This window comes from Panthera pardus, unplaced genomic scaffold (genome assembly GCF_024362965.1).
Source record: "Panthera pardus isolate Hobbes unplaced genomic scaffold, ASM2436296v1 HiC_scaffold_17, whole genome shotgun sequence".
NCBI lineage: Eukaryota > Metazoa > Chordata > Mammalia > Carnivora > Felidae > Panthera > Panthera pardus.
This window is the reverse complement of record NW_026526732.1, coordinates 118,994,553-119,010,625: the sequence shown is the minus strand read 5'-3', so window position 1 is coordinate 119,010,625 and position 16,073 is coordinate 118,994,553. Positions and strand designations below refer to the sequence as shown.

At 41.4% G+C, this 16,073-nt stretch overlaps 1 long non-coding RNA gene across 1 annotated transcript; it reads left to right on the top strand.

The window, feature by feature from the left end:
- Positions 1-503: 503 nt before the first annotated feature.
- Positions 504-11,912, top strand: LOC109249556 (uncharacterized). Its single transcript, XR_002072625.2, has 3 exons — positions 504-615; positions 5,827-6,105; positions 11,051-11,912. It is a non-coding gene; the product is annotated as an uncharacterized LOC109249556 (long non-coding RNA).
- Positions 11,913-16,073: the final 4,161 nt, after the last annotated feature.

Here is a 16,073-nt window from a genome sequence, read left to right as displayed (position 1 = left end):
TCCTTTTGGAATAGATGAAAATACTCTGAAAACAGCCTTCCTTTCGTGACCTTTGAAGCGTTCCTATTACGATCAAATATTTCTCTTCCTTGAAGATAAATCCTTTCCTTCAAATATCCTTGAAATGTTTGGTCAACATCTAGACCGAAAACACTGTGTACCTTCGGTACTTATCAAAGAAGGAGCCAAAGGTTTTGAAATGCTTATAATATTTTTTATTGCAGCACGATTGACATACACTATTGTATCAGTCCCAGGTACGCGACATAACGATTGGGCATTTATAGGGATTACAAAATGATCGCCATGATAAGTCTAGTCACCATCTGTTACTACATGAAATTATTATAGTATTACTGACTATATTCCCTATGCTGTACTTTACAGCCCTGTGACTGATTTATTTTATAACTGCAAGTTTATAATCCCCTTCACCTCTTTCGCCCATCCCCCCCGCCCCTTCCCCTCTGGCAATGACCTGTAATAGTTTTAAACCACCTGATCAAGATCAAACTTTCTTCCTGATTTCCTGCATTGGTTGAAAGAAGAAAACACGCTTACGTTTAGAAATAGAGTCCTGGCACTGTGGAAGAAAGAACGCACGAGAATTACTAGGTAAGTATTTCCTTTGTACCAAGAGCCATGGTAGGCAGTTGATGGGCTATTTCATTTAATCCCGAGGGAAAGTCCCTTCCCAGTAGCTCGTGTTGCTTTGCTGTCCCCACTTCGGGGATAAGGAGACTGAGGGGGAGAGTGAGTCAGACCCAAAGATCATTCTCTTTACTGATGGTTCATTTTATTTATTTGTTTCTTTTTAAAGTTTATTTATTTATTTTGAGAGAGAGAGAGTGCAGGTGAATGGGGGAGGGGCTGAGAGAGAGAGAGAGAGAGAGAGAGCCCAAGCAGGCTCTGTGCTGTCAGCGCAAAGCCCTGTGCAGGGCTCGAACTCAGAAGCCCAGAGATCATGACTTGAGCCAAAACCAAGGATCAGTCGCTTAACCGATTGAGCCACCCAGGGGCCGCATGCTGTAACTCATTTGAAACAGGGAGTTTATTTCTTTCCTTATAGAATTAACTTCTGAGATCGTGAACCCCCAACCCCCACCGCCAAATGCCGAATTCCAAAGATGCTTTGTCTGCAACTTTTTAACTGTAACTCATAATTTTACAAGTCGCTTCCTTTGTCTGAGGATTATAGTTAAGACACATGTGGTTGTAGAAGAAAATATAATTCTCGCATTTCCTTAGGTAGGGTCAAAGAACTGTAGATGGGGTTGTTGACAATCCTTTACTATCCGACTCTTACTCTATTTCGTGTTAAATGACATCGCTAACCTACAGCTGAAAAAAATGCATCATTTCAAAACTCGAAGAGTTTCTAGAGGTTGTCTGCTTCAGTGTTTCTCAAATGTTGGTTTGTACACAGGCTACATCAGAATCATTTGGTGAGTGTTTTGAAAACACAGATTCCTGGGGGTGCCTGGGTGGCTCGATCAGTTAAGCATCCGACTTCAGCTCAGGTCATGATCTCACCGCGTCGGGCTCTGTGCTGACAGCTCAGAGCCTGGAGCCTGCTTCAGATTCTGTCTCCGACTCTCTCTCTGCCCCTCCCCTGCTCTCTCTCTCTCTCTCTCAAATATAATTAAACATTAAAAAAAAAAAATTTAAATACAGATCCCTGGGCCTTTGCCTTAGGCCTTCTTTTAAAAGCTTCAAGGCAGGATGCCGGGAATCTGAATTTAAAATTTTTTAAATTGATCCTCAGGCATATCTAAATCAGAAAAATCCCCTCCAGCACACCCCCAACACGTCAGCGGGCAGCCTCATGGCAGACACATGCAGGAGAGAATTTACAGCCTCAGAGAAAACTTGTTGTTTAATGGGATCACACTATTGCTTTCTTAACTCAAAATATGACACCTTAAAACTTTCATTCATTAGTTCCCATTTCTGCCCTCTAAAGATACACAGAGCACATGAAATCCCTTAGAACGTGAGCATTCAAATATTCCAAGACAGCTAATACAGTTCCCGTTAGGCTTTTTCTTCTCTGGGCTGACGTCATTCTTTAAATCTTTTTCTTTTTTTTTTTTTAAGTTGATTTATTTTGAGAGGGGGAGGGGCAGAGAGAGAGAGAGAGAGAGAGAGAGGGAGAGAGAGAATCCCAAGCAGGCTCCACACTGTCAGCACAGAGCCCAACGTGGGGCTCTGTCCCACAACTATGAGACCGTGACCTGAGCCGAAACCAGGAGTCAGACGCTTAAATGGCTGAGCTACCCAGGCGCCCCGTAATCTTTTCTTATAAGTCACAAATTCCATAACCTTTTCCTATCAGAAAGACAGTTCATAGAAGATCAAATCTGAGTGACCAAAGTATATAAAAATTAGCTAATACTAGAGCGTGCAAATTAAAATAACAGTGTCATATTTTTTACACCCATCAGAATGGCAAAACTTAAAGAGCAATCTTATTTATTGTTTGTGGCGATGGAGGGAGAAAAGTATTCTTTTATATTTCTGGTGAAAATGTGCAGGCAAACAGACTTTTTTGGAAAACAATCTGGCCACCTGTGCCGAAGTGAAAATATATATACACTTTGCCCCAAGAATCCCACTCCTGACAACGTATCCCATTGAAATAAACTTATGTACCAAAAAAAAAAAAAAAAAAAAAAAAAAAGAAGCCAAGTTTTGGCAAGAGTGTGGAACAATCAAAACTATTATATACTCCTGGTAGATGTATAAATGGATGTAGCCACCTTGAAAACCTGTTTGCCGGTGTCTTGTAAATCTGAACATACGTATGCCCTGGGAGGTGGCAATACCATATTCTGTACGTGCCCACAGAAGCGTGTCATACGTTCACCAGAAGAAACGTATAAGAATGTTGTCTGCGGCACCATTCGTATAAACCCAAGGCCAGAAGCTGCCCCAACATTCATGAGGTGTAGACTGAAGAGGCTAATTGTCATATTGATTTAATAGCATGCTGCACAAGATAAGAATGAGCACATTATAACTCCAGACATCAATGTGCATGGATCTCACAAAAGAAGCCAGGCATGCTAGAGCACGAATGCCTAACCCCATTTATATATAGTTAAAAATAACACAAAATTCAGAGAAATCAGGAGGGTAGATGTTAATGACCACAGGAAAGTATGATGAATGCTTCCTACGAGCAGGCAATATTCTGTTTCTCGACCTGGGTGCCGGTCATATGCGTATGTTAGTTTTTAAAAATTCGTCGAGCTGTATACCTCCTATTTATGCACCAGAGCTTCGTTTTGCAGACAGTCACATGCATAGGATGTTTAAAACATCGTTATTAGAGAAAAGTTATAAATAAAACAGTCAGTAAAATGATCCGTAGAAGGATAGTGAGTAAATTATTATATATCTGCATTATAGATATTATGCAGTCACTAGAATGAGTAAATTGGTGCCATACCAAATGATTTTTAAAGATTTTCATGAGATAATATTGGATACGAAAAGGAAGATGAAAATAATTATATATTTCTCATCCCCTTTTTGCAAAGCAAAAAGTAACCAAAGCAAGAAGTGCATCGTATACATTAAACATTTCATCCTTGGGACAATCCCATAGTATTGGTAGAATTATTATTCTCATTTGTAGATGAAGAAACAGAAGCAAGAAAGACTAAGTGAGTCACTCAAAGTTGCAATGCTGGTACGTGGTGGAAATTGTAGAAGCTAGAAATTCCTTCCATTTCTTTTTTTTTTTTTTTTAACGTTTATTTATTTTTGAGACAGAGAGAGACACAGCATGAACAGGGGAGGGGCAGAGAGAGAGGGAGACACAGAATCGGAAACGGGCTCCAGGCTCCGAGCGGTCAGCCCAGAGCCCGACGCGGGGCTCGAACTCACGGACCGTGAGATCACAACCTGAGCCGAAGTCGGACGCTTAACCGACCGAGCCACCCAGGCGCCCCAGATTCCTTCCATTTCAACATGGAGACGCGTGGAGAACTCTTGCCTTCCATATTGACCCATGAACCAAAATTCTTTCGAAATGGATGCTCCATAAGGTGCAAAGCCAGCTAATATTACATCCGGTGAATGTTTAAATGTCTTTCCACATGACTAATCATAGCTAATGGATGTGGGGCACTTAGCATGAGTCAGGCACAGGCCTAAGTCTTTTACTTACCTTTCCATTAGACGGCCTGACCGCACATGGATAGTTCTGATCACCTCCATCCTAGAGATCAGCACTGAAGCCTGGGCCTTGTCTTCCCCAGCCAGTCCCCTCACCCGCTAGGTGCACCTGTGCTCCTATCCAGGACTTCAGGGAAATCACATCTTCTAAAGTCAACTGATCTCAGTCCATGTCCCATTGTCTTACCAGCTGTGGGAGCTTCAGCAAGTTGGTTAGCTTCCGTGTCAAATTCTATAAATGGGAACCTAGTGGAGTTGTGAGGAACAGCGAGATGAGGAATTTGAATCAGGAGCATCCTATCGGGCACATTTCTAGGCCATCAATAAATGTTAGTGTCCGCTTCACCAAGAAATAGCCTTCCACTGTCCTATTCCAGTTTCATGAGAGTCCGTCATGATGGAGAACTCATCGTTTTCTTTAATTCTTAAACCTGTAGCCGTATTACAGCTTTGCAGCACAAAGATGACTGTTCAAGTTCTTTAGAGTCAATACGAATGCCACTTACTGAGAAGTGCTGTGCGCTAGACCTTGTACTATGTACTCGATAAATCTCATCTAAGTCTCCTGGCTCTAAAAGGCAGTTGATACTCATATAGGTACCCTGCATTCACCCCAGCTGCCTTCCGACGTGCTTTCCTCCGCTTTGGAGGCTGGAAAGCTAAACACTGCATTTTCCAGACTGCCTTGTGTCTGGGGTTCTGTCCGGGATTTTGGATTCCCCCGTCGGATGAGATTTGGAAACTGGGAATGAGATGGGAGGCTCCCACCTGCTGGTTCCATAGGCCGTAGGGTGGTGGAGGCAGGCGCTTTCCACGGGCAGCAGCGGCAGAGGCCCCTGTATCCAGTCTTAGCTACCTGGTGCTAAGAAGCAGGACGCACAGCATTCATTTTACTGGTAGTCATCGTAGCAGGCATGGTGAGACAGCAACGGCCAGCCTCCTAACCTTGGGTGGCTTCCTAACTGTAAGGTCCCCTGGCTCATGAAGGTGGTGTAGCTCAGGGGCTCAGGGCTTCCTGATCCAAGAAGAGGCAGTAGTTCCCTTAGACTTGTTTGTGAGGCGTGGCTTTGGGGCGTCTGCTCCTTCGGGTGTCTCGATCAATCGGTAAGCCTCTTGCTATCTCTTCCTGTGCAAATACGCTAGCATGGATTCTTTTCTCTGCAACTAAACCCTGGCCGACATAGTAGGTGTTGTTCTGGTTAATTCTGTGAGTGTGAGGACAGGCCCAGAAGGGCGAACTTGCTCAACTGATCTTCGGCCTGGTGTATTTATACTCTCTGAAGCGGGAATCGTGACATGGCGCCGTTTTCGGTGAGGACTCTTTGTCGACTTGAAATCCAAGGGGACTCAACTGGGTCTGGTGGTGTAAGGCGTGGAAACTCCTCGCTCTGGACTTCGTTCTCACTGGGAACACGTAGGAAACATGCCCTCAGGGGCAGAAATAATACTCGGTACCTATGTGTTTCAGATGTATCGCCACGGTATTTCCCTTCTGAGAATGTGTCTATCTTACCGCTAACGTGGGAAAATTGACCCACTGGTAAATAACTGTGCCTAGATTAGTGCTCTTGGTTCAGATTTCAGATGTGTCCGATCAATAAATCCTAATTATATTGAATGTCTGTTTCTTTTCATTTCATCCAGGTCAAGCTCAGATCCCGTCTGCTCATTCCTTCCTTCATTCATTCCATGAGCATTGAAAGCCTACAACAGAGCCAGAGCTGTTGGGGTAATAAACAGGCGAGTAAGCCATGTTCCCTACCCTCTAGGAACTCAGCCTTTGGAGAGAGAGCCATATCAATAAACATGCAAAATATGCAAGATGAAGTGTGCTGTCCCGCGGTTACTTCCTGAGTCAGAGGAAGAGAAAACACCGCGTTCTCTCTGGAGGAATCACGGAAGACCTTCCACCCTTAACAGGAGGTAAATACAAAAACGCAAGAACCATTAAGGAGAAGAGTGCTTTCTGCTGCATCAGTTACAGAAGGGAGCATCTGAGGCAAGGCTTGGTTGGTAGCATGTCGGTTTTCTTTTTTAATACAAAGCAGATTTATTCGCATGTCCAGCAATGAGGATTAGAATATTAGATAAAAAGGAAAGCAGTCTTCTGCCCAAGGGAGAAGATCAAGATTCTTAAGGAGCTGACTTTGGGACCTGCTGTAATGAGAAGGACTTGCTACGTTGCCTTCAGAGGTGAAGTCTCTTCCCCTGACATTTCAGCAGGCTTTTCAAACACTGGGCCAACTCTGCTAATTCCTTCTAATAGCCAAGATATTAGTATTAGTATTTGTCTTCGTATTCGTGTTAGTGTTAGTATTAACATTAGTACTCCAATCTGTGTTCTTCATCTGTTATTCCAGGTATCGCGAGAATCGAGGCTTGCATTGTTGGTTTTAATTCATGCTTAGCTCAGACAATGACCTATAAATGTGCATGCTTCGGTAACCCACGTCTCTATAGGCTGATAATTCATTCTAATGGACTTAACTTTTTGGCCTGGGTTTGTGAAGTCACCTACAGGTTTCTTAAATTATTTCTTAAAACGTTTTATTCTGGAAAAATTTAAACTTGCAGAAGAATTTCAAGAATAATATAAAGAACTCCCCTGTCCCTTTTACCCACATTCACCTGTTTTCACCAATTTTTAGTTTTCACCACGGACGCGCACTCGCGTGGACTCTCGTTCTCTGTCTCTGTGTGCACACACGCACACACACACATCAATTTTTTCCTGGCTCATTCGGGAACGCTTTGCAGACATTGTGTCCTTTTACTACTTTTACTGAGTGTGTCTTTTCTAAGGACAAAGCAGTTATCAAATCGGGAAATTGAATATTGACGTAATACTTTAACCTACAGTCTTAGGACAATTTCACCGAGTGTGTTAATAACGTCTTGCAAAGTAATTTTGGTGTGCTATACGGTCCAACAACCCACTGATATTCTTTAGAGGCTCTAGGAAACCAATACCTTATTTTTGAAAACATTTAGCTGTCACGAATTAATTTATTTTTCATGTGGGCTTTACATAAACTTTATTCAAGGATAGACATTTTTTTTTTATAGAGATCAGTCCAGTCTTGAAAGGACCAGGCGTGCGAAGGTGATTTCCCTTATCCATTCACTGCAATGTCAAATTGTTCTTTCAAATGGAGAAAAAAAGGGGGTGGGGGAAGATTTGGAAAGATTTCTGTTTGTTGTAAGCCAGCGGCTCTTTAATAGGTAAAAGAAAACAAACTTGTTTCCCACTTGTCTGTCAAGTTCCTGGCATATGGGCCCTCTGTTTTCTCAATTAGGTGCAGAATCTTGACTGCTGAATGGACATTCTTCAACCTGAGCTGACCATTTGAAATTTAAAATTAGCAATGTAATTATATTTACTGGGCCACTGATTGAAGGGAAATTGCACTCAGCTGATGAATTTGCACGTTGTAAAATGGGTCACGGCAGCAGATGGCCTTCCAAGAAGCAAAAAATAACTTTGGAGTTGGTTGCCCTTCCCCTGGCTTCCTTAGTTGAACCCTGCTGCATGAGAGTTTGAATGCTCAAATCAGGTCAGGGAAATTTGGGGTGTCAGGACACATCATCAAGAGGAGCTATGAGTTATAAAAGAATAACATTTTGATCTTAAAATAAATCTCCATATATTGAATTCTGAATATTAAATTAATGCTAGGCAGGACACCATAAGTAGCTTTTATTTGTTAGGTGCTCACTATCACAGACACTATTCTAGATCATTTACGTGTATTGATTTGTTCAATCGGTACCATAAACCTTTGAGTAATGATTAGTATAGGCTGCATTTTGCAAATGAGAAAACAGATTCACAGGGTAGATTGGCCACGTTCAAAATAAATGCTTTTCTCTCTTGTCAAATGAAATATTTAATTAAAACCCTAGGAGATTGTGTCTATATGAAGCTCTAAAAGTCCAGATTTAGATCCTGTTTTCTATTTTCCATCTGCCACTTTTAAAAAACAAGGGGGAGACACCTTAAAGAAATGACCCATTCCAGGTCTGGTGCAAGACGAGCCTAGAACATCTCGTGATACCAAATACCAAGAAGTGTATCAAAAACTGTGGAGATTGTGTCACATAGAATTGGAAGCTCTTACTGGACAAAGAGGGACACGTTTGAGCAACAATAAGAATGATAATTAAAATAGATTTAAACATGCAGAGTATGTTTATTTAAACACACCCAAAATATCTAAACCGATCAGTTCCTAATAATACCTAATAATACCCAAACAGCAATCCACTGATACTCTTTTTTTTTTAAGTTTATTTATTTATTTTGAAAGGGAGACAAAGTGCGAGTGGGGGAGGGGCAGAGGGAGAGGGAGAGAGAATCCCCAGCAGGCTCTGCGCTGTCACTGCAGTGTCCAACTTGGAGCTCGAACTCCGGAATCGTGAGGGCCTGAGCCGAAGTCAGCCGCTTAACCACCTGAGCCACCCGGGCAGCCCAAAACGCTGATATTTTTTCAAGGCAATAGGGAACCGATGCACTATGTTTGAAAACTGATGAGTAGAGAGAAAAAAATCAAACCTTTCTTCCTGCCTTTCCCATAGGAACTGTGTCTTAGTGTAACCAGGTATTTAACAAGAGGAAGTTTCTTTTTACAGCAGTAATCTAGCTGATAAATGAAGAAGAAATACTAGAAATATATCACAGTTTGAAACTTCTGATGAATTAGTGTCTTTAGGCAATGATCAACCGTGGCCAATGGCAGCAATCAAAGGACACTATCTGCCCCTCGGGGGGAGTATCCACACTACCTATATAATAGTCCTGCCAGAAAAACCAAACAGAAACTGTTCAAACTCCTGTATTTTATAAGAAATACAGAGGGCAGAGGAACATGCCTACTGACACCATGAGGGTGCAATCCAAACTAGAGGAAATTCAGGACCAATGAGCCTTGTTGTTGTTGTTGTTGTTTTATTTTATTTTTTTTTAACGTTTATTTATTTTTGAGACAGAGAGAGACAGAGCATGAACGGGGGAGGGTCAGAGGGAGAGGGAGACAGAATCTGAAACAGGCTCCAGGCTCTGAGCGGTCAGCACAGAGCCTGATGCGGGGCTCGAATTCACGGACCGCGAGATCATGACCTGAGCCGAAGTCGGACGCTTCACCGACTGAGCCACCCAGGCGCCCCTGTTGTTGTTGTTTTAAATGACATTAAGCATTAAAAGTGAGCCTTCATAAAAAGGCTTGAGAAATGATTAATCAATGAGGGGTGTCTGGCTGGCTCAGTCTGTGGAGCATGTGACTCTTGATCTTGGGGTTGTGGGTTTGAGACCCGTGTTGGGTGTAGAGCTTGCTTAAAACTAAGATCTTAAAAAAAAAAAAAAGAAATTATTCACCAATGATAATGTGTAGACCTTTTTGGACCTTATTTTAAACAAACTATAAAACAAAAATCAGAACATTTATAGGCAATCAGGAAAATAGGAACACTGATGATATTATGGATTTATAGGTGGAGTTTTCAGGATATGATGATGATATTGTAATTATGTTTAAAAAGGAGAGTCCTTATCTTTAGAGATACATATTGAAATATTTTCAGATGAAATGATATGATGTCTGAGATTAGCTTCAAAATATTTGTGAGTGGTTGGGGAAATGGGTGATGATACCAACAGAAAAGATAACTAATGACAGTTGTTGAGCTGGGTGAGAAGTACAAGGAATTCATTACATTTTTTCTCACTTTTCATATGTTTGAAATATTCAATAATAGAAGGATATTTTTAAGGTAGCTCATACATATAAAAATGGGCATTTATTTGTGGCAAACAGCCCAAATATTCACCAACTGATGAATGAATAAAGAAAATGTGGGGGCACCTGGCTGGCTCAGTCAGTGGAACATGCAACTCTTGATCTCAAGGTTGTGAGTTTGAGTCCCACGTTGGGGGTAGAGATGCCTTAAAAATAAATCTTTTTTTTTTTTTCAACTTTTTTTTTTTTTTTTAATTTATTTTTGGGACAGAGAGAGACAGAGCATGAATGGGGGAGGGGCAGAGAGAGAGGGAGACACAGAATCGGAAACAGGCTCCAGGCTCCGAGCCATCAGCCCAGAGCCTGACGCGGGGCTCGAACTCACGGACCCTGAGATCGTGACCTGGCTGAAGTCGGACGCCTAACCGACTGCGCCACCCAGGCGCCCCAAAAATAAATCTTTAAGGGGTACCTGGGTGGCTCAGTCAGTTAAGCTTCAGACTTCGGCTCAGGTCATGATCTCGCAGTCTGTGAGTTCGAGCCCTGCATCGGGCTCGGTGCTGACAGCTCAGAACCTAGAGCCTGCTTCAGATTCTGTCTCCCTCTCTCTGCCCCTCCCCTGCTTGTGCTCACTCTCTCCCACTCAAAAATTAATAAACATTAAAAAAAAAATAAAAATAAAAAATAAATCTTTAAAAAAGAAAACGTGGTCTAGCCATGCAATGGGATATTATTAAGCCATATTAAGCCATGAAAAGGAATGAGGTACCAATTGAGGTCACAACAGGGATGAATCTTGAAAGCACCATGCTAAGTGAAAGAAACCGGTCATAAATAATGACATACATCATGATTCCATTTATACAAAATGTGCATGACAGACAAATCCATTAAAGCAGAACGAGCTGGGATGAGGGCAGGAAGGGGGAATGACTGAGAATGGGGATGGTGTTTCTTTTGAGGGTGATGAAACATTTTACATTAATTGTTGTGATGGGTGCATGACTGATGATATGCTAAAAATGGCTAAATTGTGCATTTCAAGTGGGGACATTGCATGGGGTGTGAGTGGTAACTCAATAAAGCTATCTTAAAAAGTCTGACCTGGAGATTCTAGAGACAACTCTCTTTTACAGGCATTTGAGAAGATAGAGGAACATGTTAAATGACACCAGCAAGTTCACAGGCGAGTACAGAGTATAAGACGTTCTGCAAGACAACTAACCCAGATTCTGCAGGAAAGAAAAAAAGAAGGTACACGACTCTGGGTTACAGAAGACCTAAAAGGTGTAATAATCAAATGTGCTGTGTGACATCGCCTGAACGCTAACAAGAATTTTTTTCAACATTATTGGGCAAAGATGATTATGAGCTTGGGATTGAGTGACACGAGAAAAGTGACCGTAAATTTTGTGGGGAGCGATAATGACACTGGGTCTTTCGGAAAATATCCTTATCTTTAGAGAGGTAGAAGAAATATGCAAGGTGTTAGCAATTTGGTTTAAAAGTTGGTTTTGAAAATATTTTAGCCAATAAAAGGGGACAAAGAAGTGAAACAAAAGGGTAAACATTTTTTTGAATTATAGCTGAATCTGGGTGCTGGGTATTCTATTCTTTCTTGCTTGCTCATGTTTGAAGTAGAACATGTAAGAACAATAGAAGAAAAACAGGAAGAGGAGGAGGAGGAGAAGAGAAATTATCATTATCAACATACATTTGGCATTTTATGTATTGGAGACTTTTTTTAAAGTTCAGTTTTGCAATATTTTTAAGTTCAATTCAATATACTTATTTCTTAAGAGCTACTTAAGTACTTGAGACGGTTTTGCGTAACTCTAACCATCAAAGTACCTAGAAAGGAAATAAAATACAAGACATTTAAAAATGGTGGCCTGTTAGAATGATGTATTCTATTGAAATGTTTTAAGTTTCCAGGAGAAAACAAATATTACTGAACGTTCTCTCAAAAGTTATTAGAAATATGAGTTTCGCATAAATAAAATGATAGAATTTCTAAAATAAACTATGATTTTGAAGTTACAATGTTAATAATTGAATATGAATTCTTAGAGGACAAACCAACCTGAACAATCATTTCTGCACACAAAAGCTACCCTTGAGGGCACTAAAAACTCACATCAGTGGTGCCGTTTAAAGAAGAAGAAGAAAATAACAGTGCACCCAACCTTCCTCGTGTTTTTATATTGCTGGATTGAATCTTCATATTTAAAATTTTTTAATGTGTATTTATTTTTGAAAGAGAGAGGGACAGAGACAGGGCGCAAGCAGGGGAGGGGCAGAGAGAGAGGGAGACACAGAATCCAAGGCAGGCTCCCGTCTCCGAGCTGTCAGCACAGAGCCTGACATGGGGCTCAAGGTCACGGAACAGGAGATCATGACCTGAGCCAAGGTCAGATGCTCAGCTGCCTAAGCCACCCAGGTGCCCCGAATCTTCTTTTTTTTTTTAATGTTTATTTATTTTTAAGACAGAGACAGAGACAAAGAGCCAAATGCAGAGGGGCAGAGAGAGAGAGAGGAAGACAGAGGATCCAAGGCAGGTTCCAGGCTCTGAGTGGGCAGCACAGAGCCTTATGTGGGGCTCGAACTCATCAACCACGAGATCAGACCTGAGCCAAAGTCCAACGCTCAACCAACTGAGCCGCCCAGGTGCCCCCTGAATCTTCATATTTTAAATGTATCTTTGTACATGTTGGATGTACAAAGGCCAAAAGAGCAGGGACTTCACTGTGACAGAGCTGTATTTCTCTCTCTCCCCTCATGGTTTAAACAGTCCAGGCGGATGTGGGGCCTTCGTGATGTCATGAACCAGGGTCCATCTTGTCCTACCGACCTCCGTTCATGGCTTCCATCCACGCTGTCAGATGGCTCACACGTCTCACCACAGCCTCCGTACTCCGGCCAGCAGAAAGCAGAAGGAATTTTAAAGGTGTGACCTGATGGGAGAAGACATTCCCTCTCCCAGCATCCTCTTCCTCATTATTTGTTTTTTCCCCTACCAGTTCTAGGTTTGCCCTATTCTTGTTTTTCTAGGTTCTAGAATTGAATCTTTATTTATTTTCAGTCTCTCCTGACTTCTAATGGATAGATTTATATCTACCACTTAAACAGTATCCTGTTTTTAATATGTAGCAATTTTCACTTTGTAAAGAACTCCCAATATTTTAAAATTTCCAGTGATAGTGTTTGTTTAAAGGAATATGTTTCATTTCTAAGATTTTTAATTGATTCTTTTTCATATCTTCCCGTATTATTTATATTTGCCTGATTTTTAGAAATAGCATTTCTTTTTTAATGTGTGTAGTTAGTACAACTTTATATGTATATGAATGTATATATACATACTATATGCAACACAAATTATAGCAAATCCAGACAGAACTTAAAGCAATCTTAGTGTCTAATATTAATAGAATTGTTTAAGTTATTGTTCTCAAATGATAACATAGCATGCAACCATTTAAAAATAACTGTAAGATAACCATATTATATATAGTCCTAATAAAATATTTAGTAGACCTTTACTAAAATAATTAGTGAAATAAAATAATTAGTGAAACAATGTGAAAATAATTCACATTAGAAATATAATTTCTTGGGACACCTGGCTGGTTCATTGGTTAAGCGTCTGACTTGGCTCAGGTCATGATCTCACGGTCTGTGAGGTCAAGCCCCTTGTCCGGCTCTGTGCTGACAACTTGGAGCCTGGCGCCTGCTTCCGATTCTGTGTCTCCCTCTCTCTCTCTCTCTCTCTCTCTCTCTCTCTCTCTCTCTCTCTCTCTCTGCCCCTCCCCGGCTCGCACCTTGTCTCTTTCAAAAACGAACATCTAGAGAAAAGAAATATAATTTCTTATTCTGCTTCATCAATATAATTTCTTTATCTCTCTGAGCGTTCCCCGCATATCCATTGTAAGGTCTTCTTCAGGATATCCTTTACAAATTTATCCAGGATCTATTTACTTTCTGATTGTTAATTTTGGAAGCTATTTTTGTGGTCGTGTTTTTGTTTTTTCAGTTCAGTATGTTTTGGAATTTTGATTTGCAGGCTAATCTTGTCTTTGACTTTTTTCTCACGTTGTTCTTTCTGGGCCGACCCCGCTGTGTCTAAGGAGTTGGCGATTGCCTTCCTCCTCCTTCATTATAGTCTGAATGGGTCTGGCTCGCCCTTTGATGATATTGTTGAAATAGACACAGACAGAAGCTCTCCTTAGTTTCTAATTAAGAGGCTGCGTCTATGCCCATCCACCTCCCAGACATACCATATTTTATACATCATTCCACTGGGCAGCATTTTTCAATACGATTGACCCCTGAATAACATAGCAATTAGACGCACCAACTGCCGTCATCACCCCCAGCACAGTAGAAAATTCGCATATAGCTTTTGACTTCCCCCAAACTTAACTGCTAACAGCCTACTGTTGACTAGAAGCTTACATAAACAGTCCATTAGCACATACTTTATAATTTATATGTATTATATACTGTATTCTTACAATAATGTGAGCTAGAGAAAATAAAAGCTGAAGAAAATCATAAGGAAGAGAAAATACATTTATGGGACTGTACTGTATTTATTTAAAAAAAATCCATGTATAAGTGGACCTGTGAAGTTCAAACCCATGTTGTTCAAGAGTCAACTGTAGATTCTTTTCTTGAGTCAGAGCCCTAGCCTGACTTCAAGCAATGAGTCTATCCCCAGCCTCCCAATTTATGGGAATCATCGATAGAACCACTTACCTTTCAGGAGCCGAACCTTTTTGCTACCCTTTAAGCTTGCGTTCCTGCAGGGCAGTGGCCAGTGACTGCACTTCCTGTTTATTGTTCTGTGTTTTTGTTCTGCCCTTGGTCTATGGAAATGTGTATCTCCATGGAGATGTTGGGACCATAAACATGGCTGACTAAGTAAACAGAAATTTTGTGTCTGCCAAAATCTATTTTCTCAGTTTTCAAGGCACAAAACTAGACTACATTTTTTAACATCCTTTGCAATGAGGTATGGCCATATGACTGAGTTGTGGCTAAGGAATGTGGGCAGAAGTGATACATGACATTTTTAGGCCTGTCTCAAAAAAGCTCCCACATCACGTTCTACGTTCCCCTTTTCTCCTGGTCGTTGGCTGGAAGTGAAAGACTCCTAAGAGATGGGGGAGCCACAAAACAGAAGGAACACGGGCCCCCGAATCACTGCATGGAAGGCAGCTCCCCGATCATCTGGTTGAAATTTACACGAGTGAGAAAGAAATTCTTACCCTACTACCCCACTGAGATCTCAGAGTTTGTCAGGTACAGTGGTCAGCCTTACCTTTCACCATGCACAATGCCTTTCTAATTTTGTGTTTATATTTACATATTTTCAATTTTCTATTTTCTATAGCATCATTACATGTTTGGAAAAGACAAGAGACCTCACAGAGTGAATATACAATGCCGTGTGGGCTGGATTTCCGATCATTCACTTCGAATCAACTCCACATACAACTTTCTGCTGCAGATCAAGACAAGGATCAGTCATACGGAAACGTGAAATGGTATTTGTCTTTGAAAACTCATCGCAACATTTCTCGGGGCGCCTGGGTGGCTCAGTCGGTTAAACGTCCGACTTCAGCTCAGGTCACGATCTCACGGTCCGTGAGTTCGAGCCCCGCGTCGGGCTCTGGGCTGATGGCTCAGAGGCTGGAGCCTGCTTCCGATTCTGTGTCTCCCTCTCTCTCTGCCCCTCCCCCATTCATGCTCTGTCTCTCTCTGTCTCAAAAATAAATAAAAACGTTAAAAAATTTTTTAAGAAAACTCATCGCAACGTTTCTGTGAGTTTCATCTTCACCACTATAGCAATGACACTGCACTTGGACAAAGACATAGCTGTTAGCAGCCTTTGATTCCTTTGCTGTTATCTTAGGAAGTATCAAGTCACAGACTCTTCGACACAACTCTTAACCAGTTTCAAACTAAATCTACCAGTTTCATGGCTAAAGACGTGTTTTTGCCAACCCCCTTTAAATATATGCTGTGGCAGGCCCCCAAGGTACAGTCTGCCTGAATACTGTGGACACTCTGAATGCACACTGAGAATTGTGCTGTTCCATAGCGGAGGAGAGCTGCACTGGCTTATTAAGAATATAAAAGGAGTCATGAGTCACC